General features: G+C 34.2%; 1 protein-coding gene and 1 long non-coding RNA gene across 3 annotated transcripts in view; one reads left to right on the top strand and one right to left on the bottom strand.

Annotated features, from left to right (window-relative positions):
* Positions 1-459: 459 nt before the first annotated feature.
* On the top strand, positions 460-27,839 carry LOC145943041 (uncharacterized). Its single transcript, XR_014426465.1, has 6 exons — positions 460-642; positions 723-880; positions 2,405-2,617; positions 24,724-24,904; positions 25,012-25,053; positions 27,596-27,839. It is a non-coding gene; the product is annotated as an uncharacterized LOC145943041 (long non-coding RNA).
* The window catches only part of LOC145943039 (lachesin), a 340,250-nt gene continuing 332,657 nt past the window's right edge, over positions 20,247-27,839 (bottom strand). For both annotated transcript variants that reach the window (XR_014426461.1, XR_014426462.1), the window contains exon 12: positions 20,247-20,572. The gene's annotated coding sequence lies outside the window, so the exon portion shown is untranslated. The remainder of the gene's footprint in view (positions 20,573-27,839) is intronic.

Raw genomic sequence — 27,839 nt, 5'->3', positions numbered from 1 at the left:
AATTCATCTCCTGCGAAGAATCAATATTTATACACAATCAATAGATCATATACATCGATAAATAGTGAGACATCAAAGATAACAAAGTCATTATGATTTATGACTCATTTGTACATTAATCATTTTCCTTGCAAGTCTAAAAGTTAAAAAAAAAATATTTTGAGTAATAATGCACAATGCACGTTGTTCGTAAAGTTAAGCAATTCTATTTCACTATCCAATCTACATTGTAGCTATAATTATATATATATATATATATATATATATATATATATATATATATACACACACACACAAAATTATATATATAATTATAGTTACAATGTAGATTAGACAGTGAGATATACTGTTTAATTTACGAACGATGCGCGCGTTGCGCATTACTACTTTATCGATATATCGATATATCGATAATCAGTATGAGTCATCGAGATTATGAAAAGCCTGCAGTTTCAGCGCACAGGGCACAGGACACAGTTCACACAGTGCAATTCAATCGAGACAATTTAACTGACGACCGGGGATGAAAACGTTGCAGAATCTTAAATAAGGAGGATATCGTACAGAGAAGACGTCGAGATACGATACATATGAGATGCTGTTATTCTACGTTTCCCTGCCGCTCGTTACCACTTCTCGCACGTACGTATACGTTTAAGTAAATCCCGAGGGAAACTAACAAACCTTGGCCCAGACGTGTGATGTATATGTATCCTTTGCAGAGTAATTCCACGCTTGTGATTATCAGTGACTCGATTGCGGAACATTCTGCACCATTGTAACGACGATAGTTATATAAATAATGGATATTGAATCAAATTAAAAGAGAGATCGAATTAAGAATCAAATTAAAATAGAAAGTCCAAAGGAGATCAAAAAGGTATGGAAGCTCTGTTTTTAGTTTCTTTTGATGTTTTCTAAATATATATTTATCTTATCCTAATATTTTTAGTAATAATAAGTCTCTTTTTTCCTTCCGTTTTTATTATATTATTTTATAACCTCTATGTTAATAAGGATATAAAGAAGGATCTTAATTTTTTTATTATTACTTTTATTATTATTATAACTTTTATAATTATTCTTTAAGGGCCAATTTCACTAAATCCGATTAGATGAACCGACAGTTAAAATTAGCAGGGTTGCCAAAACCGCAAACATTCATATCTATGAATACCATGAATACTTTTATGGCCACTCTGCTAATTTTAATCGTCGATTCATCTGACCAGACATGGTGAAATTGACTCTAAGAAAATTAATTAAGGTAAATTTGATTGAATATAAACTTTTATATATATATAAAAGTTTGTATTCAATATATACATATATATAAACAAATTTAATAATATACGAGTTATTATTTTTTAATATATTGATATGGCTAATTTGATTGATTCTTAAAAATTGAACATTCTTGTTAAGATATCCGGCAGAATTTATATACTGTATGCTTAAATAATACAAACTGCCACTAGTGATTTACAATATTTGATCTATACGATTTTTTATGTACGCGAGTGCCTCTGGTAAGAGCAATTCTAATAATTTTCATTCGATCAACCGAGTAATGGAACAATTCATATTGCCAATCTCATATCGGGCTTCATCTCGATTGCGTTCCTCATGTTGCATTGTTGCTTTATTTTGGGATTGGTGTGTTTAATGTTCGAAAATGCGCAATTATTTTTGGCACAACGATCTATGTGTTATTTAAGCAAGCAAATATTCCTAATTTGACAAGAGAAATCGAAATAAAGATAAAAAATAAAAAGAAATAGTAAGAATTTTTATAAAATTGATTTTAAAGATTAAACATTTTTATTTTACGCAACAGATTTCAATAAATTTCTATTTTCATATGTTATTTTCAACATTGTTCATCTAGTTGAATACATTTCAAGAGATCAGTAAAAAACGATAACGATATTATATAATAAATATGTAGCATTATGCAAATAAATTCTAAAGTCATATAACAAACATCTTATTGAATAGATACTTGTTAGTACGATTTTAGAATTTATTCGCTCCATAGACGCACATACTAGATTTTTAACAACATTTTTCTCGAAAAAAAACTCGCACAATACCAATAAAAAAAAATATTTTAAAATTTGTATATACATTTATAAAGAATCACCATTTCACATAAATTGTCATATAATTTATCGGTAATACGCTGTATAAAGCAACGAGATAATAAAACGATATATTTCTCGTCACATTTTAAATTATAAATTTGAAAATAGGCCATGCACAACACGCTCTATATGTATATATGCACAGAAAGGAATTAAAGCGGAAAAAAGTTGAGAAATGAAGGCAATCTGTGCGCTATTGTCCCGTGCATCCGCTTTGATCGCCACGCAAAACAGCACGCGAATTAATTCCATTTTTGCAGAATTAGATCGCGACATACAATACATGCATCTAAAGGCGACGTCATCCACATACACACACACGAGCGAGCACAGTTGGGTACGAATATCGCGGAAGCGGACGATTTTGCGCATCCTACACGGACGAGCATTAGGACCAACCGTTGCTTCTTGCACGCACCATGTGATGTTTAAACGACGGTATATCGTTTGCTCCGAGTGGCACCACCATCCCTGTAAGTATTTTTCCAACACCCTTGTATATATACTCCGTACTTACTTTGACCCGCGCGCGCACGCCGCGCCGCGCAAATTGTTAATTACTGGCCATTAGCCTATTAGAGGCACGTTCGATTTAATTAGCTTGAGACTAATTTTATTGCTCTCTCGTTAGCATGCTGCGGTCGTATGTACGAGGTCACCCCTTTTTCGTTGCGGTGTAACCACGTACGTGCATATTACGCACGTGACGCGTCGAAACGCGCCATATACTCGCTAATTTATATTACTGCGAAATATTAAATGAGAGAGAAAGAGAGAGAGAGAGAGAGAAAAAGGGCGAAATAAAGAAAAATTTAATTTTTATGTTTTGCCTGCGATATTTTAATCCGAATATTTTCTAGATACCTACTAAAAGATACAAGCGCATTTGGCATACTATTTATATCTATCTGCATTTATAGTGTCACACGTGAACCATTTCGCTTAATTAAGTGCCAATTTTGAAATGGGTTCGCAATCAAGTATATTCATATAGATTTCGCGGGCAATTGTCAATGTTCGTAAACTACCTGCTAAATTTGTTTACGCCAGTCACAAAGTATTTACTGCCAACATTGGTTACTTTATCAAGCTCGATAAAGCTGCTGGTACGACATAGAGGATATATTCTGACAAATAATGACACCGACACGAGCCAACAGACTAAAATGCATATGTACAAATTATTAAATTTGCCTAAATTGACGCTTGTCGATTGAATAATAAATATCCGTTACTGTTACTGGCACCGCCGATACAATAGCACAATTACTCAAACGACGATATGCGGGGGTGTAATTTAATTATTGCATACACTGGAATTAAAACAGTTTTTTAACAAACATGTGATATTTAGAAAGAACAACATGCAACACGGGAACGTTTATTGGAATATATGACTATTAATAAAATATATGATATTTTTAAACAACTGATATATGTATATATACATTGTATATTTATATATATGTATACATATAATAAATCGCGTAAAAAAAAATCGGTAAAATTAGAATAAAAGGCGGAACTTTTTATATAAATGCAAAATCGATTTTTTTTTAATGGAAATGTCGAAATATTAGTAAAGTTTAAAATATAAGCAATTTTTAACAAAATCTATTCTATTTCGCTTAATTAGACTTCAAACAAGATCGGAAGGTTTTGGAAAAACATATCTTTGCTTGAATCAAACACGAGAATTTTCTCTTAGAATTTACCCTGAAAATCATGATCGTGGGACAATATGTTACATTGCGTTAATTGACATTACGTTATAAGTACTATTTTAAATTTTACTTTGTAAAAGGGAATAATATAATATATTTTTATGCAGGTACCTTTAAATTATAGTTATGTTTTCGATTTATTAAATTAATTTAATTTATTCACTGAGAGAATTTTCTCTTACAAAGAATTTACCTTGAAAATCATGGTAATCGTGGGACAATATGGTATGGAAAGAATTTTATGAGAATTTCTCTGATTAATATTTATCACAATAAAAATAATAATATCTATTACAATAAAATATAAAACATGTTTGATTAATTTTACTAAACTGTATAGTATATTTTATAGCAATAGATATTATTTTTATTGTGATAAATAATAATCAGAGAAATTCTCATAAAATTCTTTCCATACCATATTGTCCCACGATTACCATGATTTTCAAGGTAAATTCTTTGTAAGAGAAAATTCTCTCAGTGAATAAATTAAATTAATTTAATAAATCGAAAACATAACTATAATTTAAAGGTACCTGCATAAAAATATATTATATTATTCCCTTTTACAAAGTAAAATTTAAAATAGTACTTATAACGAAACAACATACATAAATTGTCACGACGCGCTTCACTTATTTACTGTTAAGGAAATATCAGCGGAATTATCTATTTCTCATGGACACAGTGTGTAAATCCTGTGTCTAAACGCAGGTACGACCGCTCGGTAGAATGGCACGGTTGGTTTCGACTCTGTTTCAAGCATTGTTATTCAGTCTACGTTTGTGCCTATGTAAATGTTGGTTAAGCCCACGCAGGTTGGCATATAGAGTCCCTCAGGCTCGTTCTATATCCAAGTTATGTGGCGTGAGAAAGCTATAATCCCTGCTGCCTACGAACAGTTCCCCCCTTATCCGTGTTTAAGACGATATCTCCCGAAGATCTTAGTGTCCATCCTCGAAAATCCATCTGATTGGCTACAGTTGTGCTTAATTTTATTAAAATTTTATTAAGAAGACCTATCTTTGTAGATGCCCATTAGAACTAATTTAGTAATTACTTTTTACAATTTCAATTGCTTTTTATAAATACAATATAATGATATTGTAATCTGCACCGTCATCTCTGAGTTACAAGTTATAATTACAAAATTAGCATTTTTTAATTGGAGATGTCATAAGTGTCTTGAATAATCTAAAATTTCATAATAATTTTAATGTTGAATATCACAGAGCAACGTGTTAATTTTCTATCGCGTTATTAAATGATGCGTTCTTCTATTTAATTTTTAACTAATTACATTTTTTAAAATAATTAATAGACATGTTTTTTTATTTTTATGCTTAAAAGACTTTTCATCAAAATGAACAAGAAATATTAACCGCACTGTATGTACATATGTAGTTCTCCGCCTTAAAATCGAAAGACAATTATTTCTAAAGACAAATGTAAATGGTGCAGTTGCTTGTGTTTAATTAATTAATTAAAGTGTAGACGAGCTACGCACTGAATAGGGACGTCAAAAGGGTAAACGAGACGAGAGTGTAAAACAAAGTCACGACTGTTCACGATGCAGTGGTAAAAAAGAGCGATATAAACTGTAACTGCGAAGTAGCCTCGAGAAATTTTGCATAAGATCACGGAGAGAGAACCGTCCGTCAAAGAGTCGGACAAAGTCGAGAGCAAGGGAAAATCAAGGATGTACTTAAACATCTACGAAGCTTCTCTCCCTTTCCGTTTCTTTTTCTCTTTCTCTCTCCAACTTGTTTTTCGTCCTGCCACGTTGCAACTGCAACTGCACACACGAACCGCATAAACGTGAAAGACGCGCACGCTCGGCGCAGTCGCGGGAGTTAATTTAAGAGTAAACTTTATTTTTCATGTCTTTGCCGTTGGAGCGTGAGTCTCCTAACTTGGTGGAAAGTGGTGCGGGCTAAAAAATGAAATCCCGCGCTCCGAAGTTTTAAACCCTCTTTCGCGGCCCGGTAACTGTATGCAGGAGAGAAAGACAAAGAGAGTGCGGTAGACAGACAGACGAGACGTTTTGACGAAGTTTCCATGTTCTTATCGTATCATCGCGAAGAAACATTCTCACTCTATGAGATCATGAAAGAGATGGAAATCATCTCTTTATACATGAATTAAAAAGTGAAGTAAAATGGCTATTTATATATTTGGACGACGTGAATCGAAATGAACAACGAGAAATAAAATAAAATCGAAAATTTACAATATGAGAAGTTTAATGACGTTTTTCGAAAAGAAAAAAAAGAAAAAAATATATCGCAATGTGATACATTTGCAGCATATTTGCCTATTTAACGTCTAATGAAATAAATATTTCTTCGTTCTTTTTTTTTCTCCTTTGTTTAGTCAATGAAATAATCATTCATTCGTCTCACTCGTATCACTCGTCTATTATCGCATCGACATAATGAAACGAAAGAAATCTGCGCTCGTCGGAGTAATTCGATCGAGTCGGACGATCGAGATTAATTCCGTTAATTAATCGCCGAAGAAACGTGGTGAAATGAAAAGCGTCCATTATTCGCGACAAGATCGGTGGCCGGACGAGGGTGCCGCCGAACACTCTTTGAGCCCTTTCCAGTCCGTAGCTTCGCCAGAGCTTCATTCATCTCAGGAAATCCCCCTGAAGTGGCCTCCTTTAAATTGAAACTCAAATACACACCCTTAAAGAGCGAGCGAAAGAGCCCTTGAGGCGCCGTTGAGCCCATTCGAGACGGTTATTTTTCACGCCCTGGTCGGGAGAGGTTCGTCGCCGTATAGTCGTATACCCACTAGCGAGTGACGCTGTACGATAAGATAACTATTACAGGAAATCGATTCTGCTCGTCGTTAATCGCGATAAATACGCGTTATATGGTCAATTACGCTTGGAGGATTATCATTTATAGAGCAATAATACAAAATTATTTGCCTGAATATAATTAGATATAATTTTAATCAATGATGTAATAAGAGCATCAGGATATAATTTGTATAAGGATATAATTTGATGCATTTTTAAATGTAATCTATAACTTAACTATATATTATTTATATATTATTTATATAATTATATATATAATTTCATTTCAAAACTCTAATATAAGAAATTATGCAGTAGTTATAGCTACATATAGTCAGACATTCATTCTCAACTTCTATATCTCGTTACATGATTTACTGTTTTTATATTTAATGATTAGATACTTGTTAATGCTTGTATTTTATTCGTAGTATTCATATGTTTCATCTCAAAACTCTAATATAGAAAATTATGCAGTAGTTATAGCTACATATAGTCAGACATTCTTTCCTAACTTCTATATCTTGTTACATGATTTACTTTTTTTTATATTTAATGATTGGATACTTGTTATTGCTTGTATTTTATTCGTGGTATTCATATGTTTCATCTCAAAACTCTAATATAAGAAATTATGCAGTAGTTATAGCTACATATAGTCAGACATTCTTTCCTAACTTTCATTTCGTTACATAATTTATTTTTTATTATATTTAATGATTGGATACTTGTTATTGCTTGTATTCGTAGTATTCATACGTTTCATCTCAAAACTCTAATATAGAAAATTATGCAGTAGTTATAGCTACATATAGTCAGGCATTCATTCTCAACTTCCACATCTCGTTACATGATTAACTTTTTTTATATTTAATGATTGGATACTTGTTATTGCTTGTATTTTATTCGTAGTATTCATATGTATATATATCATTATATGTATAATATATATATGTAATTATATATGTATATATGCAGAAAATATTCTTTTCGAAATGATATATTACGATCGTGTGATTGATGAAAGAAAGAATTATGTATGCGCATATCTTTTTATAAAATCGCAATATCTCATTTTTTCCTTTACGAGAGATAAATTTCTTTTTCTGATGCCATATCGGTGGATCAAGAATGACATTTTTGCAAGCTTCTCTTCACATTGTTATCCTTCACAGATATCACCCTACACTGCAACCACGTTTCATTCGCGCTCGCGATCCTCTTTTTCGTCTTATTACCTCTGATGCCTGTTTATACGAACATGACTAAGGCTCGCCATCGCCGTAATTAGGATATATCTCCCGGAAGACGCTTTACCCTTCCTCCGGTGCATCGTGAAAAATACAACTTCGCCAACGTTGTATCGTCCGACCAACCCGTAAACCGCGAACAAAATTTTGTCACCCGGCCTTAAGTGAGTTACATCTCACGCCTTTTCCTCATTTTTTTCTCACTTTTCTTTACTTATCGCCCCACGTATCTCGTTACGCCTTTATTTATCGTTACGTATTCGACCGTAAATGCCAGGAAATGGATCCACGCGCATCCCTTGAATTCCGTGAGATTCCGCTGCCGCGTGTGTACTATATATCTATGTATGTGTGCGTGTGTACGTGCATAATTTGAAATTCAAATTTAGATCGACCGCCCGATCTGAGAGATGTTATCCTTCTGATTTTTACGACGCTCTCGTTCGTTCGTTCGTTCGTTCGTTCGTTCGATGCAGCACTTGCGGTCGTTGCTTGCTCCAGATTCGATTACGCATTTAAGTCGCGCTTCAAGATACATCTCCGCCTTTAACGTTCATTACGTCCCGATTGCACGGTAGACGCAATGAAGCGTGTGATTAACCGCACGATGAGATTACTCGCGACGGATTATGCGAATGCGACAGCGTAGCAATACGTGCGCATTAATATGTGTTTTGCACAATAAACGTTTTACCCCGATAACGATGTAACACGCGAATAATATTCTATGACACTCGCGCGTAATCAACAATATCGTCAACGCGGGTATCATCGACGTATACATCTACTACGCACATCAAAAGTGTAGTTGCAGTACGTTTGATTATATTGTACGAAATTAATAATTATATATTTTTCTGCTAAATGAGATACTGACAATTCTCTCATCAATGTCCAGTTTGATAATAATTGTTCTCCAAATATATGAGGCGATTATACGAGTATTTAGAGAGATAAATGGGGTGTATGTTGAGATGTTTTTTTTTATATCTCTATTGCATTGAAAATTAAATTGAAATGATGGCGAACCACGCGATTAAAGCGTGTTATTTTTTACTACTAGTCGCGACAATGTAATTTCTATGACATGTGCATGGATATACAGGTCAAAGCGCTTAATTCTCTCTTTACGCACGGTGAATTATTTCGGACGTATTCTCTCCTCGTCCACGATGCCACAATAGGGAGCGGGCGCGGAATCTCTTTTGGGAGAATTATTATATCACGACCTCGCGTGCGGAGGAAACGTGCAGTCGGTGGCGCGATGACAAAGAGCGCGTCCGTTTTTCCTCCACAACGTGACGACACGTCGCCTAAGCGTATAATCTCTCAAGTATTGTTCGCATCTTCCGTCGATTTATCCAACTGCTAAGGTGGAAAAGGTGCGCGCACGCCACCCGGTTGGCCGTCCACCCCCGTAAGGAGGACGCATGGGGAACGAAAACACATCTGCCAGTTTTTAGCGGCGACGCCATATATCATAAACGCGAGTGAAACGTTAAGGGCGAGAGAGGGTCACCGTCTGGACCATCTATCTTATACGACTTAACTCGAAACATCCGATATGTACAGGGTGTTTTACAATACGCGGCAATATTCTTGCGAATCGGATGCAAAATGCGCGTGTCAGCCAAATTCTCGCGAACGTACGTAACGTTTTCGGAATTTGCGCGTTGGATTTTTCCGAATTAAATTACAATTTTATATTACGAAAAGTTGGCGAGCGGGCTTAATAAGCTTGATGACTTTCCGACTTCCGATTCATATTCTTTTAATTGTCGAATAGTCGATTATTCTCCGTGCTTTGCACGCATCGACTCTCGCAACTGAAACACGTTTATATCGTTTATATAAATTTTCTTTATTGCAGTTAGCTTCTGACAATCGGTTCATGAAACGCTCTGTACAAGCGCACAAAACGGCGAACATATATATATATATATATAGTATATAGGAATTCATGTAAGTGGACAACACACGTTCTCGCGTTTGTGTTGCATGTGTGTGTCTGTAAATGTGTACTGCAGATGTACAGATACCGTATGTTCCAATATTAAAGCAACGCCGTAACGTAATAATGCCTCGACAACACTGATCCAAGATAGGAGCAGTTTTTCTTGGTTACGTCGACGGTGTTCCATCTATCGCATATGAAGCTTCGTGCAAACTTTGTCCCCGGACGACGACAAATCATCTAAAGATAAACGACTCTACGCCATACATTTTGGCAGATCGTCTAAAAATTCGTTTACTGAGAAAAAATTAAACGATTCATCATGAATAAGCATTGACGATCCCCACGATAGGATCAGCAATGTCGAAATGAAAAGTCTTTAGATACACGTAGAGACGAACAGATGACAAGTAACAATTTTGTGTTTAATTGTCGAATTATTAAATATAGCTTACTTCTGCTCGCAATCAGCATATTGCTAACGAGATTGTCAATTAGAAAATTAATCGATTGCCTCTTTATTATTAAATCAAACATTTAATGTGCATTTGCTAATTTATTTTTTTACGTACTTACAAATAGATAATTAAATATATTAATTGAGCAATATACTGAAAATATGCAAAGAGATACATATTGGTTGACATGTTCACAGAAAAATAACAGTGACTGACGGATTCTCTCTCTTTCTATATGTATATATACATATATATAAATATAGACAAAAATTTTAATTTCAGAATAACACACCGTGAAAACGGAAAACGAATTGCGAATTAATCCAACCGTAAACTCGCGGCGCGCGGATGAAAGGGCTCTGACGTATTGGTAAATTTCTCGTCGGGATCGCGCGGAATCCTCGACATTTACATTTTATGATATTTGTTGAGTCCTTCGACCCTGATGCTTTGGCTCTCTCGCGGGGAGGGACGGGAAAAGTACGAAGGTGGAGGAATGTTACGAGAACTTAAGCCAAACCATCCCTCCGTTCCCACACAAATATTCTTACGAGGGACGTTACCCTCCCTCTCCATCTCCTCTGACATACCGCTGTGTATTATCCGCGTGATATATGTGCCGTGAAAAAAGCTACCCGGATGCTCATTACCGTGATAAAACCTGGCGATGCGCGCTCTCAAAATCCGCGGCGGTGTTTTATTTTATCCTTTGAAACCGTCGTACGGAATATTCGGTAGAAACGAACACACTTACGAATTCCGCCCGAGGATTTATTTCAAATTGTAATCTATCATGGCGAGTGTATTCATTTGAAAATTGTTTAAAATTTATTTTTTTTTTCTTCGTTTCTTCCAAAATGATCCAGTCAGGAATGTGAAACGTATCCAATATTAACTCAGATCGCAAGGAAAAATAATCCTCAATTTTAATATATTATAATTAGGAAAATTAATTATTGCATTATATTTATGAAATATAAAATTGTTTCATGTGTGCTCTTTCTCTTTTAACACATAACTTTTCAAGAGAAATGATAATCGATTTTACGGTCGGAAAGGATCTTTTTTTATGTAAATCAAATATAAAAATTCTAAGATCACAATATGATATCTCTATATAAGGCTCACATATATTATATTTCCACAATGTAATGGATGTATATAACAACTATAACAATATATTCATACAGCTAATCCCAGTGCATCGTACGTAAAATTTACATGTTCATAAATTTACGCAATTTCTTTATGCGAATATAATTGTTAACACATCAAGCATCTGTTAACGAAAACTCCGGAAAATAACCGGTATAATATAAATTGAAAAAATCGGGAGAAAATTATTTTTTCCTTTATCAAACGAGCTTCACGCGCAGCTGCGACTTTTCATATGTTTCTCATTCGAAAGTTAAATATTATTACAAGCCCAATGAAATATCGTTTCTGATATGGAAACTTGGTTTTGTCGAATTAGCCTTTTTCCACATTCCAAGCTCGGCGACAGGCAATCTGCTATGTATGACGCGACACTGGCAAATCAAATATGACCCAATTCTGTCAGTCGCGGGTAGTTGAAAGTATTCGTACATGTCCGAGGGTTAATACCGAAAACCCCGAATGCCAGAGGTCCGTCTAGATGATAACCGAACCGAGGGGCCGGCGAAATTCTAATCGAGCGCAGCCGCATTCCGAATCGGACGACAATTAACCGCCTCGTCCTGAACATTCTCTCTCGCGGCGGTTTCCTTTTTTCCCTTCTATCGCGCAGAATATTTCGGGCCAATGAGTAGTCACCTATGTGTTACCTAGCCATTAATCCCAAAATAATTACGCGCGCGCGCGCGCGTGCACGATACCGCGGTACCGGTTATTGTTCCTCTGATATCTGGATCGCATAAATACCGCTATCCGTTGCATTCATTCGTGCCGTTATCGTTGCAACAGCGGGCATTTATTACGTCGCTGACCGTTCGCGTGGTTAATTCCATAATTGAACGGGCGCCGATACGCGCGTCTATCCTATATAGCGCATTCGCTAAAAGATTATGATATCCTCCGAGAAAGGCGAGAGATTGCGTAACTCCGAAAACACTCGTTTTGACATTTTCAGTTTGCGTAATTCAGTAAGCATTAAAAGAAAGAGAGCATTTGAAAACGTTTTCAATAAAGCGTTTTAAATACCTATATAATTTTTCCATCTGTGCTATCATTTTATGTAACGTAACGTAAATTTTATTAATTCACACAGGCGTGTGCTGTGAAACTCATTTTTCCTTCCGCAGTATCAGCCAGATAACACGGTAGATAAAACTGTGCTTTGTATCGATAACATAAATTTCCCGAAAAATCTCGCAATAACTAATACGACTCTCTCGACGAGATCCATACCGTAACACATTTATTAAACAATTTTTATATAATAGAGATTAACTGTAAGTTAAAAATAGTTAAAATTTTGCAGATTTTAACGTAGGAGAAATTTTCATATCATAAAAATATTATAAAGACCAAGCGTGGTACTCTTTTCTTTTTCAATATTTTAAATCTCATAGCAGGCAGACGTTAACTTGACGATAGAAAAATTCCACGCCACAAATTGCGGCTACTATAATTTATTTTTATGGTATACGAGACATTGTATATTTTATTTCCTGGAAAAAATTTAGAGCTCTCTCTCTCTCCCATTTTCAACGTGAAAAAGCATGATTGCTTCTATACAAAAATCGCATCTTCGCGACGCGTCGCCCTCTAAAATGCAAAACGTCTGCTGCAACAAAATGCACGTGCCAGGAACGCATTTTCTCTTCTTCAAATCGCTCGATCAAGAGATCATGTCACATCGGAAGCATCGTTAATTCCGTTGTTAAGTCAGCAGGGTGCCGTCTCGTACGGGAACGCGGAAGGAGTATAAAATGCGAACTGGTGCTTTCCCCTCCCCGCTATAACAAGGCACGTTTTAATCATCTCTGTTTTAATAACCAGAGACCGCAACGTCGAGGGGGCAACACACCCTCTTCCTCGCCTCCCTCTCGTATCCGGTCTCGGTACACAGAGGAACGTTCTTGCCGCGCGCGATCGTGGGAATCTCGTTCCGCCCTGGTGAACAAACTGCGCCGGCCGAAACGAATTTCTCATTTGCACCGACCGGATTGACACAGTCCGGCGGACAATAACCGATTCAGTGGACTCATTTAAGGTAAACTCAGCCGGCGGATCGACCCGTGATACGTGATTTCGGTCCGTTTCGCCCCTGTTCGAGTGGACAAATGTACACAGAGACGGATTATTATGAAATTATACGTGGATCAAGCGTCGGCGACGGGGCCGGTGGTGCGCGACGAATTCGAAGGGCGGGTCCGATATATAGATGGATATAATTTCAACGTCAGCGGTTCGCGACAGACGCTGGCCGCGTGATGTTTCGCCCGTCCGATAATTGAAGCGAGTATGATCTCGAAATTCGCTTGGTCCGACGAGCTGTAACGAGAATTTAAATATTATACGATGGAACTCTATTAAACCCCAATACCGTGTTAACGGATAATTATTATTACCGGGAGGATTAATATCGCTTAAGGAACATATTGCTAAACATTGTAGAAAACATAATTTTGTCCGTCTGATGAATGAAAATTTTATGAAAATATTAATGTTTTAACTCTCTTTTTCATATTTATTATTACATGTTCTTCTTATCTTGTGCAATCAAAAACATCGTTCATTTTTTATCTTTCCATCGAAGATTATTGCAATATATATTTTTTATATGATATATAATTTAATGCGTGTAAGCCTCTTTTTCTCAAAGATATAATAATATAAGGATTTTAGTATTTATAAAAATTTATAAAAATTATTTATAAAAAATTCTTACTAAGATTCTGATACTTATTCTACAAGACAACCATAACTACTTTTTGTATTTCAGAATGTTCGCAGATTATGTCATTTTAATCGTTTTCGAATACGAACGTATGGGGAGGGATTATAATGAGATTACACGCGGATCAACGTCGCGGCATAGCCGACATCGCTGTGTGACGATTGCGAAAAGCGTTTCATAATTTCATATTGATTATTCCGGATCCTCTTGTCGCGCGTGATGTTACGTTCATTCGCGATAATTAACTCGATTATTAACGAGTACTGCTATGGAAAATGATTCTTGCCGTAGGCGCGCTTTAATCTGTGGTTTTTAAAAACGTTCGCCAGTTTTTTGCACCGCACGAGCTTTGAAATTGTAACAACGTAGAGAATGAATGTTGAGTTAGCATTATTCACTCTTCTTAATCCTCCTATAATTCGGAGTTTTTATTTATCAAGCTAACGATCTTATTCAACTCTATTTTTACACGGTAATAATTACTTTAGGAACTTTTGCAAAATTTCTGAATAAACTAGTTTTGAGATCTTTCTTGGATTATCGGTTCTTTTATAATTTAAATTATAAATGGTAACTCTTTATATAAAAAAATATAAGATTTTAAAATTGCAATATAATACACGCATATTAGAAATTCCTGTAATACGGATAAAATTCATTATATACACTAAAGTATATAAGATATAATAATTTAATAAAATAAAGCGAGATATTATATGACAGCAGATAGAGAAATGAGTATAATTATGACGATGTTGGCGATTAATGTTAGATATTAATAATGATAATAATGACAAATGATGACAATCGGTTTCTCCATCTTATTGAGGCACAATATTTCGACATTTACACAACTTACCGAGATATTTGGGAGTCTCTCATCATCGATATGGATGTTCGCGCTTCCGGGCGCAATAGCATGATGTAGATAGTTTAGTTGCGCAGCGGCTTGGTGTTAATTACGCTATGGGGGTATAGATAAGTCTGTTCACACGTAGTTCGTCGTATCGTGGTTGTACGAAGCGGACGTTAATCAATTACTTTGATTGGATTCGTAGAGTGGATTGCGCGAGCAAAAAGTGAACGCCGAGCGCCAATGTTGACCCTATGCTACGAATGCATTATAACGATTATTGCCACTATCGGCCGATGCAACTGCAAGAGTCACGCGATCACGCGATAATTTTATTTGCGATCATGGGGGTATCATAAAATCGATCCGCCTGATTTACCTCATTGCATTCTCTAGGAAAGAAAGAATTTCTTTTTTAAAGAATCATGAATTCTCTCGATGGTCATCGAATACTTGAGAAAGCAATCGAACGCAACTAGGACACTATATTAGATAGAAATTTTTTATATAAGACGGAAAATTGATAATAGAGTTTATCTAAATTGAAACTATTTTTATAAATCTCGGAAACATTTTTGGGAGAAGTCTAATAAATTTAGCGTTTTCCCGAAATTCTTTTTACTTAATAGCTATAACTCAAACGCTCTTATTTATAGCTATTTATAGCTATAATTAAAATCTCTCTCTTATCTCTTTCTATACAGTATTTTATTTAAGAGTATCTTTGCGTAATTAACTGCAATGCATTAATGAAATTAAGACCGTTCGTCTCGTTTATGTGCTTTGCACGATTCTGATTTCGCTGTATTTTGCAAAGTTTACTTGCGACGTGTCAATGTGGAAATGTTAATGAGCATTACGCTAGATTCAGACCCCTAGGAAAATGTTAATTAGCCACCATCTCTAACGTTTCGCTTATTACATTTCCACAGCGAGTGCCGTGTGGTCTCGTTTTACATACGCTTTGGTGTCGATATTTTACTACCCTGACAGTTTCCGCCAAAAGCATTCATTAGGATATGTTTGCTATCTCTTATCTCAAGGACCCTAAAGATATTAGTTATAATGTAATTAATGTTTTATGGCGACATTAATTGACCATATGCACAACCGTAAATAATGATTAATAAAATTCATTTAATTCATTGTATAGTTGGCAAACGTAAACTCAAAGGTAAGCATAATTAATGAATGTGTCACAGAATACTTGAACATTCTTTATTAATATATGTTACACATATCTTTTAACACTTAAAATTTTTAAAGATCTTATGAACGCGTTTCGAGTTTTGTACATTATTTATCCGATAATACCAATCGCTTAAAAAATTATCTCCTTAAACATTGCAAATTGCAAATCGGATAAATTTTACTGCCGTTAAATCTAATCGTAGTACTTATGTTAGTGATATTGAAATTAACAATTGCAATCAACGTGAAATGATTCTAAAATAGCGTGTATTTTAAAATCCCTCACGCTGATGCTATTTCATTCGGATTATATCGTGTTTATTTGGTATTAAATGGATTTATCATCAATTCAGATATATATTTCCGATCAGTACAGAGGAAAATTTATTAATACCGTCCTTTAATAGGCGAAATAAAATCTGCCAGCAATACACAGACATACACGTGCGCGCGCGCGCCTACCTGTTCGCTATCGTCGATTTTAATTGATAATTTCTGGGTTCTGCAACAGTACGAAATTTGCGGTCCGACTTTGGACATCGTCGTTGATTGCCATTGCATATTACAACGACCGCCACGTAAGCTGACAAATTGCAACTAGCTCATTGTGCCCCCGTAATAAGTGATAATCTCCTAATTTCGCTTCGTTATAGACGGTTCGATTATCCCCGCGTCCCGTTAATTTGACTGCGCAGGCAACCTGCAGGAAACTGCATTCACATTAACTGCTTTGGGGTACAGTGATGCCGCGTGACATCATATCCTGCCTCTAAGCACAATCAAATTATCACTGCACACGTGACAAAACAACCGATGCTGCTCCCTCGCTGCAAAACAACGACCGCCTCTGTTGGCCCCCTCTGTTCTACGCCTCGTGTCGACTAAATTAACTACTTAATTAAACTAGTAGAGTAGGCAAGCGTGCGCGCAGTGTATACTTTCGGCCCGTATATTTCTGCGCGGAAAAAATCGACGCAATCATGCAAGTGTATTTAGTATGTTTGTCGGCAGAAAAAATTAACGATATCGAGTGGAACAGTAATTAAATTCTTCTGTATTTTTTAAGAAGATAACGATTTATAACAGTACTATAAAATGCTACTTTCTATACTTGCAAAGAGTATCAAGAACCATTAGTTGATTATAGAATTAAATTATTACAAAAACTAAAATATCGAACGTGTAATTGAATATTAACTTAAGAATTTAATGAAATATTTAGATATGAATTTGAATTCAAGTATAAAATATTCTCCATGCTTGTTTTCTCTTCTTGACTTGTAATTAAAAGATGAACTCTCGCGCGAATAATCTCGGTAATTACTTACAGCTCGACTCGATATTATCAAAGCGCAAGTTTGAATATGAATATTTTAAGATAATTTTTTTAAACCACGTAATTATACTTAAATGATTATTAATTGCACGTGTCATCTCCAAGTAAATCGAACTTGCGACAAAGTTTTTTTACATTATTTTATCATAATTCAACGAGTTAAAAAACCTACTACGATAATTAAATGCAAATATTAGCATACAACAGGTATAATTAAACATACATTGTTAAGCTATTCGAGAGAAGTGGTTTGCTATACAATTTATGATCATGCGTCGGGTATGCACCAAAAGGAGTTAAACAGTATTCATTGACATGCAATTAAATAGAATTTCATCCATATTTATATACTTTATTTTTTCAAAACAATACCTATCTACTTACAAAAAATTTTACACGATCAATATTGTGATATACGAAAATTCGATAATAGATGCATCTGGTGTATAAGCTTTTATCACATAACGGCAATGAATATTGATCTTTTGATACTTTTGTGCTGATGAAAAGCGTTCTCCTGATGCGTTTCGATAAAAAATATTATCAGTATTTGCAAACTTTGTATTTTTTATCGGACATACTGCAACATGTCTCTCTGTGACATCGCGGGAGAGAAAGATAATCGCAAACTACGTGCGAAATCGCGCATATCTCGCGAGAAGAATGAAAGAAGCGGAGAAACGCTATGATGTAACGTATCGGGGGCGAGAGGAGGAGAGAATAAGAATGCGCCGCGGGTTTTCAAAGGAGGTTTCCACGGCTTCCCGTGGGGGATAACGACTACACTACGGCGATTCCGTGGAGGCTGCGGGATATTTCAAGGCGGGACCGGGCGTCGTTGAATCGTGCATTTTACGACGGCTCCTTACGGGACCTACCAGCGCGCCGATATCCTTTGCCGGTGTTGGTGGTAGCCTTCGCTTGTGTCCTTTTAACATGCAGCTTGCGCCATCGAGGGATGCGAACAATACACACCGACGCAGGGGTGGCGGGGGTGGAGAAAGTACATACGTCTGGAAATTTTATGTGCTCTGCTCGAGAAAAAAATTTTTTTTCGACCGCGCTAAGCGATGAACTTCTGCCGCAATATCTCGCGTTAGAGCGAGGATTTTGACAGCAGGCAGAGTTCGAAGTTTTAAGTAGTTTTAATAATTAAGCAAGTTACAAGGGCGTCCAACCTTCGCAGTTGTAAAATATTTAACTGTGGACATTTTTCGCGCTTGGATAAAAATCTACACGTACATTTTTATTCTGCTTTTGTCAAATTTAGGTTGTTTCGACAATTTTTTTTTATCATCAAGATTTATATGTAGAATCTCACAATATTTGTGTGAGATGTTCATTTGTTACATAAAATTCGTATTAAATGTGAGCGATAATACCTATATCAAATTAAATGTAAAAGTGAATGAACAAATTGAGATTGTAAATGCTATCTCTGTGAAATCCTCGTACTAGTTGGTACTCAGTGTCCAAATCATTGGATATTGCATTAGTAAAATCTCAAGTCTGAAATATCGGGCTCGTTATTACACAGGCCGAGCATGTCAAAGATGATTTATTAAGCTCCATTAGAGGTGGCTCGGTTTAACGAGTAAAACAAATCCGCCACGCTTTTCCAGCATGACGAAAATGAATTACGGATCTCCATTGAAGATAGATCTTCGCCAAAGATTAACAGAAATTACAGAGAAGTCAGAGACTCGTCGGAGATGTTCTGCAAAACGGCTGTTTCGATTTGTCAGTCAGCGAAATTCATTTTGCGTTATCACAAGACAAATTACTATAAAGTTCAAGCAAGAAAATCAAGTATAAAGCAAAAAAATATCAGACAGATTCTGGAAAAATATTATAAATTACAATTGCATTACTTGAGAGAATAACAATATATTGTACATATAAATTTCTATATAATAATTGAAACAAGTTTAATGCTGTGGCTATTATCATTATATTTAAATTAGGAATACTCGTTTAGATCTCACGTAAACTTACCAGGCTCTATACACAGCGCATCTCAAAACAGGAGGCAGTAACGAAGATACGTGCATGAAGGGTAGTTGTAGTCTCTTGTACCGAGGCTCTCGATTGATGCTCGCACGAACACGCATCCCCGAAAATCGGCTACACACACGTACGTGGCTGGCGTGGGCAATGTCCGGCGCGGGTAACAACATCATCGATATCGACAAAGACTACACTGTGTGGAAACGATCGTTACCTCGGGAGTGTAGCCCGCAGACTATCCGGCGAGTGTATGCGCGCCATATGATGACGAGGACGACGACGGTAGCCGTGTAACGGATATAAGTCCGTGCGGAGGATGCGCGGGTCGTTGTACGTGCCGCTCGTGGACGTGTTATTAGATACGGGAAGTAATGAGCTCTTGGGTATAATGAATTATGCCCGATATCGCAAATACCACATTACAACGTTACGCTCCGGCGCGCGTCAAATATATATCTTTGGTGCTTTATTTAAATAATTATCTCGCTTCTTTTTTACTCTGCCTTTATTCGCGTATCCTTAACACAGCAATGTAATTTGCTTACAACGTTATATATGGAGGGCTACATATATATTCTCCATTTATTTATTTTATATATATATTAAAATCGCACATATACATACTTTCTGATGATAAATCTTCGATGCTATCTATGGCGAAGTTTTTATTATGCGACACCCAAATTGACATTTATAACGATCATAACCATTTATCTTACTTGTTAAACAGATTTTATAATTCAATCGCGCACAGAATTGATATCCAAAGTCCCTCTCCCTCAACGGTAACTGCTGCACGCTCGCCAATAGCTGTCGACCCTACATTCGTGAGTAGCATAAGTGACACCCCAACACAAACTCGTGCGCTCGTCCACCGATTGACCGCTCGCGTTGGTGTGTATGTGCGCTTCAGGATCACCAAATATCAGAGTATACGTGTGGCACGAGGCTTGGCGCGTCTCTCTGTAACAGAAGTCGTGCGGGTCGCACATGTCCAGCATACAGGTTACCTCCCTACGTACACGGCCTCTGCCCTCTAGATTCAACCCTTCGTCCCTACCCTTCTTCAGAGAACTCGCTACTCTCGATATCCGGCGACGAATCTACTTAATATTGCAGCGAATTGCGCCTTACCTCCGGTCTCTATTACACCTAGGGATGCTTACGAAGTAAGGGAAGTATCGGATAGATATACAAATGGATACGAGTTTGCAAAAATTTATCTTTGCGCATATTTAGATTAGATATTATTTGAAAGGCAACAGAGTAGAGAATGTCATTGCTTCACAAACGCTAAAAGCAAAGAGAGAACAATTCCGAAATATATATCGAAATATATATTATTCTAATATATATACATTTGATTATTTATATTTTCATTAATTCATTATTTGGGCGGGCATTTCTTCTTAATCATGTTAGTTAATCAGAGTTATTCTAGCGACATTTTGATTTTTATAATTAAAAAAATCTTCAATTTCTATATATTTTTCTTCTCCAATTTGAATGCGTTACGACGTCCGTGCGTATCGGTCGTTTTTTAAACCAATATAAATAATTCAATATTTACAGAAGCACATGTCCCACACAACAGCTGTTGTTTATGACACAAGCATTATTGCACCTATCTTAATGCATTCTTATATAATCGTATGATTAATCATATTAATTAATCATATTAATAATTATTATATAAAATTATTCATGCAAACATATTTACATTGGATAACTATACTATATAACTAAAAAAAAAATTTATTCAGGAAAATGTTGAGATATTACAATAGAATTGATAAAAAAATATTTTTTTTATTTTTTGTATGTTTTAGCAATGCAAATACAGATTGCATGTAGTACATTCAAAATTTTAATTTTTTTGAGAGAGAAAAATAAAAAAAATTATATATTTTGATGTCTAAAATTTTATATTTTTGTCTAATTGAAGTAAAAATTATTAATTATTTGTAATGTAATGCTTATATGTATACATTCTTAATGGATTTAATATCAAGACGCATAATTTCTCTTTCTCTCTTTTTTTCCTTTTCTGTGTATCTATTGTCTCTCTTACTGTCTACAGATATTTCACAATCCGTCATACGTATACACGCAAGACTTCATTGATTCAATGACGTTCAGTTACGCGATGCGACAGAATTCTTGCGTCTCCGAAAATATTAACGATTAAATTCTCCGGGGTCGAAATGTTGCGAATGAACTGTTCCGCCGAGCGATATTTGCTCGACTAGAAATGATTACCAACGGAATCGCGCTACGCTGGGGTAAACGTTGACGGTACAATATTGCGATATGCCGTTGAAATATCGCCGAGCGTGCAGTATCGGCCAACTATGCTCTGACTGCGCGGCGCAGCGAGATAGATCGATTATCGGCGACCGAATTTCTTCGCGATTCAGCGAATTTGCTATTGTAATTCGATCTCATCGTAGTATTCGTTTAGTTGGCAGAAAGGGATCCGAAGCGAAGCTAATGCCTCGCGCTTTATCAAAAGTTCCAATTTTAAACAGAATCTCTCTTGCTTTAATGTGTCTTAAAGTCTATCTTTATTCAATCAAACTTTAATCGCATTTGACACCAGATCGATCTGAATATATTTCTTACGATAATTTTCATATGAATTTATGATACACAAATGAATTTATGATACACAAATAAATTTACGATTAAATATAGGAGAACAAGTAGAACAAGATCATCATATATGCGACCCGCAAGTAGAAACGCCAATATATAGTCAGACATCTCTTATGCTCGAACACAAATATCCCGTTTGATACGATTTTTTTTGTATAGCATTTTTTATATATTTTTTCTGGTTAAAAATGACATTTTTTACATTATATTGTTATGTGTCTCAAAGTCTATCTTTATTCAATCAAACTTTAATCGCATTTGACACCAGATGGATTTGAATATATTTCTTATGATAATTTTCATATGAATTTATGATACACAAATGAATTTATGATACACAAATAAATTTACGATTAAATATAGGAGAACAAGTAGAACAAGATCATCATATATGCGGCCCGCAAGTAGAAACGCCAGTATATAGTCAGACACCTCTTATGCTCGAACACAAATATCCCGTTTGATACGATTTTTTTTGTATAGCATTTTTTATATATATTTTCTGGTTAAAAATGACATTTTTTACATTATATTGTTATGTGTCTCAAAGTCTATCTTTATTCAATCAAACTTTAATCGCATTTGACACCAGATGAATTTGAATATATTTCTTATGATAATTTTCATATGAATTTATGATACACAAATGAATTTATGATACACAAATAAATTTACGATTAAATATAGGAGAACAAGTAGAACAAGATCATCATATATGCGGCCCGCAAGTAGAAACGCCAGTATATAGTCAGACATCTCTTATGCTCGAACACAAATACTCCGTTTGATACGATTTTTTTGTATAGCATTTTTTATATATATTTTCTGGTTAAAAATTACATTTTTTACATTATATTGTTATGTGTCTCAAAGTCTATCTTTATTCAATCAAACTTTAATCGCATTTGACACCAGATGGATTTGAATATATTTCTTACGATAATTTTCATATGAATTTATGATACACAAATGAATTTACGATTAAAGATAGGAGAACAAGTAGAACAAGATCATTACATATGCGACCCGCAAGTAGAAACGCCAGTATATAGTCAGACATCTCTTATGCTCGAACACAAATATCCCGTTTGATATGATATTTTTGTATAGCATTTTTTATATATATTTTCTGGTTAAAAATTACATTTTTTACATTACTAGAACAACACAAACGCGCGATACGCGCGCACCATTCTTCGATTTTATGTTAAAAAAGAATGTTTTAAATAATATATTATAATACTTTAAACCCGATTAATATTTTTGACAGTTATCAGCTGATTTCTGTCAAAAAATATTAATCGAGAATAAGGTATTATAATATATTATTTACAAACATATTACTATTTTAATTTTTTTCCATATTATTATTTTAAAAATTAATTAGCAAATTAACACTTTTTTTTAATTAGCTGATTTCTGTCAAAAAATATTAATGAAGCAAAAATATTCTAGCTTACATATACATATTAAATTTTTTAAATTATTAATTTTTAAATTTAAATTAAAACAAAATTAAAATAGTAATATGTTGTAAATAATATGTTATAATACTTAAATAATAATATGGTAAAAATTAAAAATGGTTATATGTTGTAAATAATATGTTATAATACCTTATTCTCAATTAATATTTTTTGACAGAAATCAGCTGATAACTGTCAAAAATATTAATCGTGTTTAATTAAAGTATTATAACATATTATTTAAAACATTATTTCAATTTTTATAATATATTATTATTTTAAAAATTAATTAGCAAATTAACGGTTTAATCAGCTGATTTCTATCAAGAAATATTAATAAAGCGAAAATTTGCTAATTAAATATTGTAGCTTATATATTTATATTTATATTGTGTATGTTATAATTTGCTAATTAAATTTTAAAATATTAATATGGTAAAAGTTATAAAATAGTAATATGTTGTAAATAATATGTTATAATACCTTATTCTCGATTAATATTTTTTCTTTCTAAAGCTATATCTTTTCGAACGAATCTCCTTCGAGTTTTAATTAATTAATATTATTAATATTAAGTCACATATATATAGTATCGCGCGCGCGCTATTAGAGTGAAGTTGCCGATGTTTGTAGCCTCGGCCATTACCGAAACGCCGCGAGTATCAGGCAGTTCGAGCTGCGTCCCGCTGTGATTAATTAGTAAGCATAATCGTTAGAAACGATTTCTAACCTTTGTATTGTAATATTTATCAATCGCATATCATAATTTCAACGTTAATATGTAGGCGTAATTGTTCGAAACGCATATTTCGCGAAAAATTCGATGCAAAATCTCTTGCCAACATAACCCAACTTAATCTGTTGTCGCGCGCGCGAATGTGTTGCGATCCGTGGATACGTTTATCGTTAATTCTAGTTTACATATTTATATTGTGTATGTTATAATGCGAAATAATAAAATATTCTAATATGTATGTATTTTATTTGTTACAGGTAGCATTGCGATACACAGTGTGATTCACGCGTCGTGTCGGGAGCGTTGTGTCGGGAGTGCCGTGTAAAGTTTCGGGCAAATAATTATTCGTATTTTCGCGAGTGTCGTGAGTGCTACAGAGGACCAAGAGAGGAGGAGGAGGCCCAGAAAAGCATCGGGCGACAGCGGGGCATCTGTGAGGTATGCAAAATAAAAACATTTTTCCTAAACTGCATTTTTTTAAAACTGTTTATGAGATATTCGACACACACATATGTATATACATAATTTGAATATTTTGTTTTCAGATCAATGTGTGCTGTACTACAACTCAGCTATTGCACGTATCGGTGAGTGAGAAATTGTTTATTTATAACATTTTAATAGCGCTAATGGGGGTATATATTATTATATACATATATACGATATGTTGAAAATATTAAAATATTAATATATTTTAAATATGTTATAATATCTTATTCGCGATTAATATTTTTTGGCAAAAATTAGCTGATAATTGTCAAAAATATTAATCGAATTTAATATATTATAACATCCCTTTTTAAAAAAGCATTTAAGTCGATTCTCGTAAGTATTGTTGCATCTTTTTCGCGATACTGATTGACTGTTTTCGATTCGCATTGTGCGTTATATTCGTAGCACCGAGAGGCTGTCATTGCTAAAGTTAGTAGTTTAACAGTTTGTTCAAAATAAAATTAAATAAAATAATGTGTTTTAAATAATATGTTACATATAATACTTTAAACTCGATTAATATTTTTGATAGTTATCAGCTGATTTCTGTCAAAAAATATTAATCGCGGATAAGGTATATTATAACATATTATTTACAACTTATTACTATTTCAATATTTTTAACATATTATTATTTAAAAATTTAATTAGCAAATTAACGCTTTAATCAGCTGATTTTTGTCCAAAAATATTAATAAAGCGTTAACTTGCTAATTAAATTTTAAAATAATATGTTAAAAATATTAAAATATGTAGTAATAAGTTGTAAATAATATGTTATAATACTTTAAATTCGATTAATATTTTTTGACAGAAATCAGCTGATAACTGTCAAAAATATTAATCGAGTTTAAAGTATTATAACATAATTTAAAATATATTATTTTATTTTATTTTATTTTAAACAAACTGTCAAACTGCTAATCCTTGCGATGACAGCTTCTCGATACTAAGAATATAACGCACAACGCAAATCGAGACAATCAATCAGCATCGCGGAAAAGAGGCAACAATACTTGCAAAAATCGATTTAACATGCCTTTTTTAGAGAAGGATATTGTTATGTGTCTCATAGTCTATCTTTATTCAATCAAACTTTAATCGCATTTGACACCAGATGGATTTGAATATATTTCTTACGATAATTTTCATATGAATTTATGATACACAAATGAATTTACGATTAAATATAGGAGAACAAGTAGAACAAGATCATTATATATGCGGCCCGCAAGTAGAAATGCCAGTATATAGTCAGACATCTCTTATGCTCGAACACAAACATCCCGTTTGATATGATTTTTTTGTGTAGCATTTTTTATATATATTTTCTGGTTAAAAATTACATTTTTTACATTATATTGTTATGTATCTCAAAGTCTATCTTTATTCAATCAAACTTTAATCGCATTTGACACCAGATGGATTTGAATATATTTCTTACGATAATTTTCATATGAATTTATGATACACAAATGAATTTATGATACACAAATAAATTTACGATTAAATATAGGAGAACAAGTAGAACAAGATCATCATATATGCGGCCCGCAAGTAGAAACGCCAATATATAGTCAGACATCTCTTATGCTCGAACACAAATATCCCGTTTGATACGATTTTTTTGTATAGCATTTTTTATATATATTTTCTGGTTAAAAATGACATTTTTTACATTATATTGTTATGTATCTCAAAGTCTATCTTTATTCAATCAAACTTTAATCGCATTTGACACCAGATGGATTTGAATATATTTCTTACGATAATTTTCATATGAATTTATGATACACAAATGAATTTACGATTAAAGATAGGAGAACAAATAGAACAAGATCATTACATATGCGACCCGCAAGTAGAAACGCCAGTATATAGTCAGACATCTCTTATGCTCGAACACAAATATCCCGTTTGATACGATTTTTTTGTATAGCATTTTTTATATATATTTTCTGGTTAAAAATTACATTTTTTACATTATATTGTTATGTATCTCAAAGTCTATCTTTATTCAATCAAACTTTAATCGCATTTGACACCAGATGGATTTGAATATATTTCTTACGATAATTTTCATATGAATTTATGATACACAAATGAATTTATGATACACAAATAAATTTACGATTAAATATAGGAGAACAAGTAGAACAAGATCATCATATATGCGGCCCGCAAGTAGAAACGCCAGTATATAGTCAGACATCTCTTATGCTCGAACACAAATATTCCGTTTGATACGATTTTTTTGTATAGCATTTTTTATATATATTTTCTGGTTAAAAATTACATTTTTTACATTATATTGTTATGTGTCTCAAAGTCTATCTTTATTCAATCAAACTTTAATTGCATTTGATACCAGGTGGATTTGAATATATTTCTTACGATAATTTTCATATGAATTTATGATACACAAATGAATTTACGATTAAATATAGGAGAACAAGTAGAACAATATCATCATATATGCGGCCCGCAAGTAGAAACGCCAGTATATAGTCAGACATCTCTTATGCTCTAACACAAATATCCCGTTTGATACGATTTTTTTGTATAGCATTTTTTATATATATTTTCTGGTTAAAAATTACATTTTTTACATTATATTGTTATGTTACATCATTACAGATCACAAGATCCGTGAAATATAACACGGCTGCGCTTGGCAACTTATCACTCTGTTTTCGCGGTTATATGTGTACGCTGCTGCGATTCCGTAACACCTGCCTACAAGCCACATGTACGACGTTCCACGTACGTCGCGGAATATTCAAAAAGCGATCTACCGAGCCGAATAAAAAGCAAGTCGCGTTTGCAGCATGGACGACTTTTTACGACGAAACGCTGGCACACATACGTAATCGGGCGGATA

The sequence above is a fragment of the Prenolepis imparis genome, unplaced genomic scaffold, assembly GCF_030444845.1.
Source record: "Prenolepis imparis isolate NDT839.2.m4 unplaced genomic scaffold, iyPreImpa1.0 SCAF_11, whole genome shotgun sequence".
NCBI classification, from domain to species: Eukaryota; Metazoa; Arthropoda; class Insecta; order Hymenoptera; family Formicidae; genus Prenolepis; species Prenolepis imparis.
This window is presented reverse-complemented; position numbering and strand designations above follow the sequence as displayed.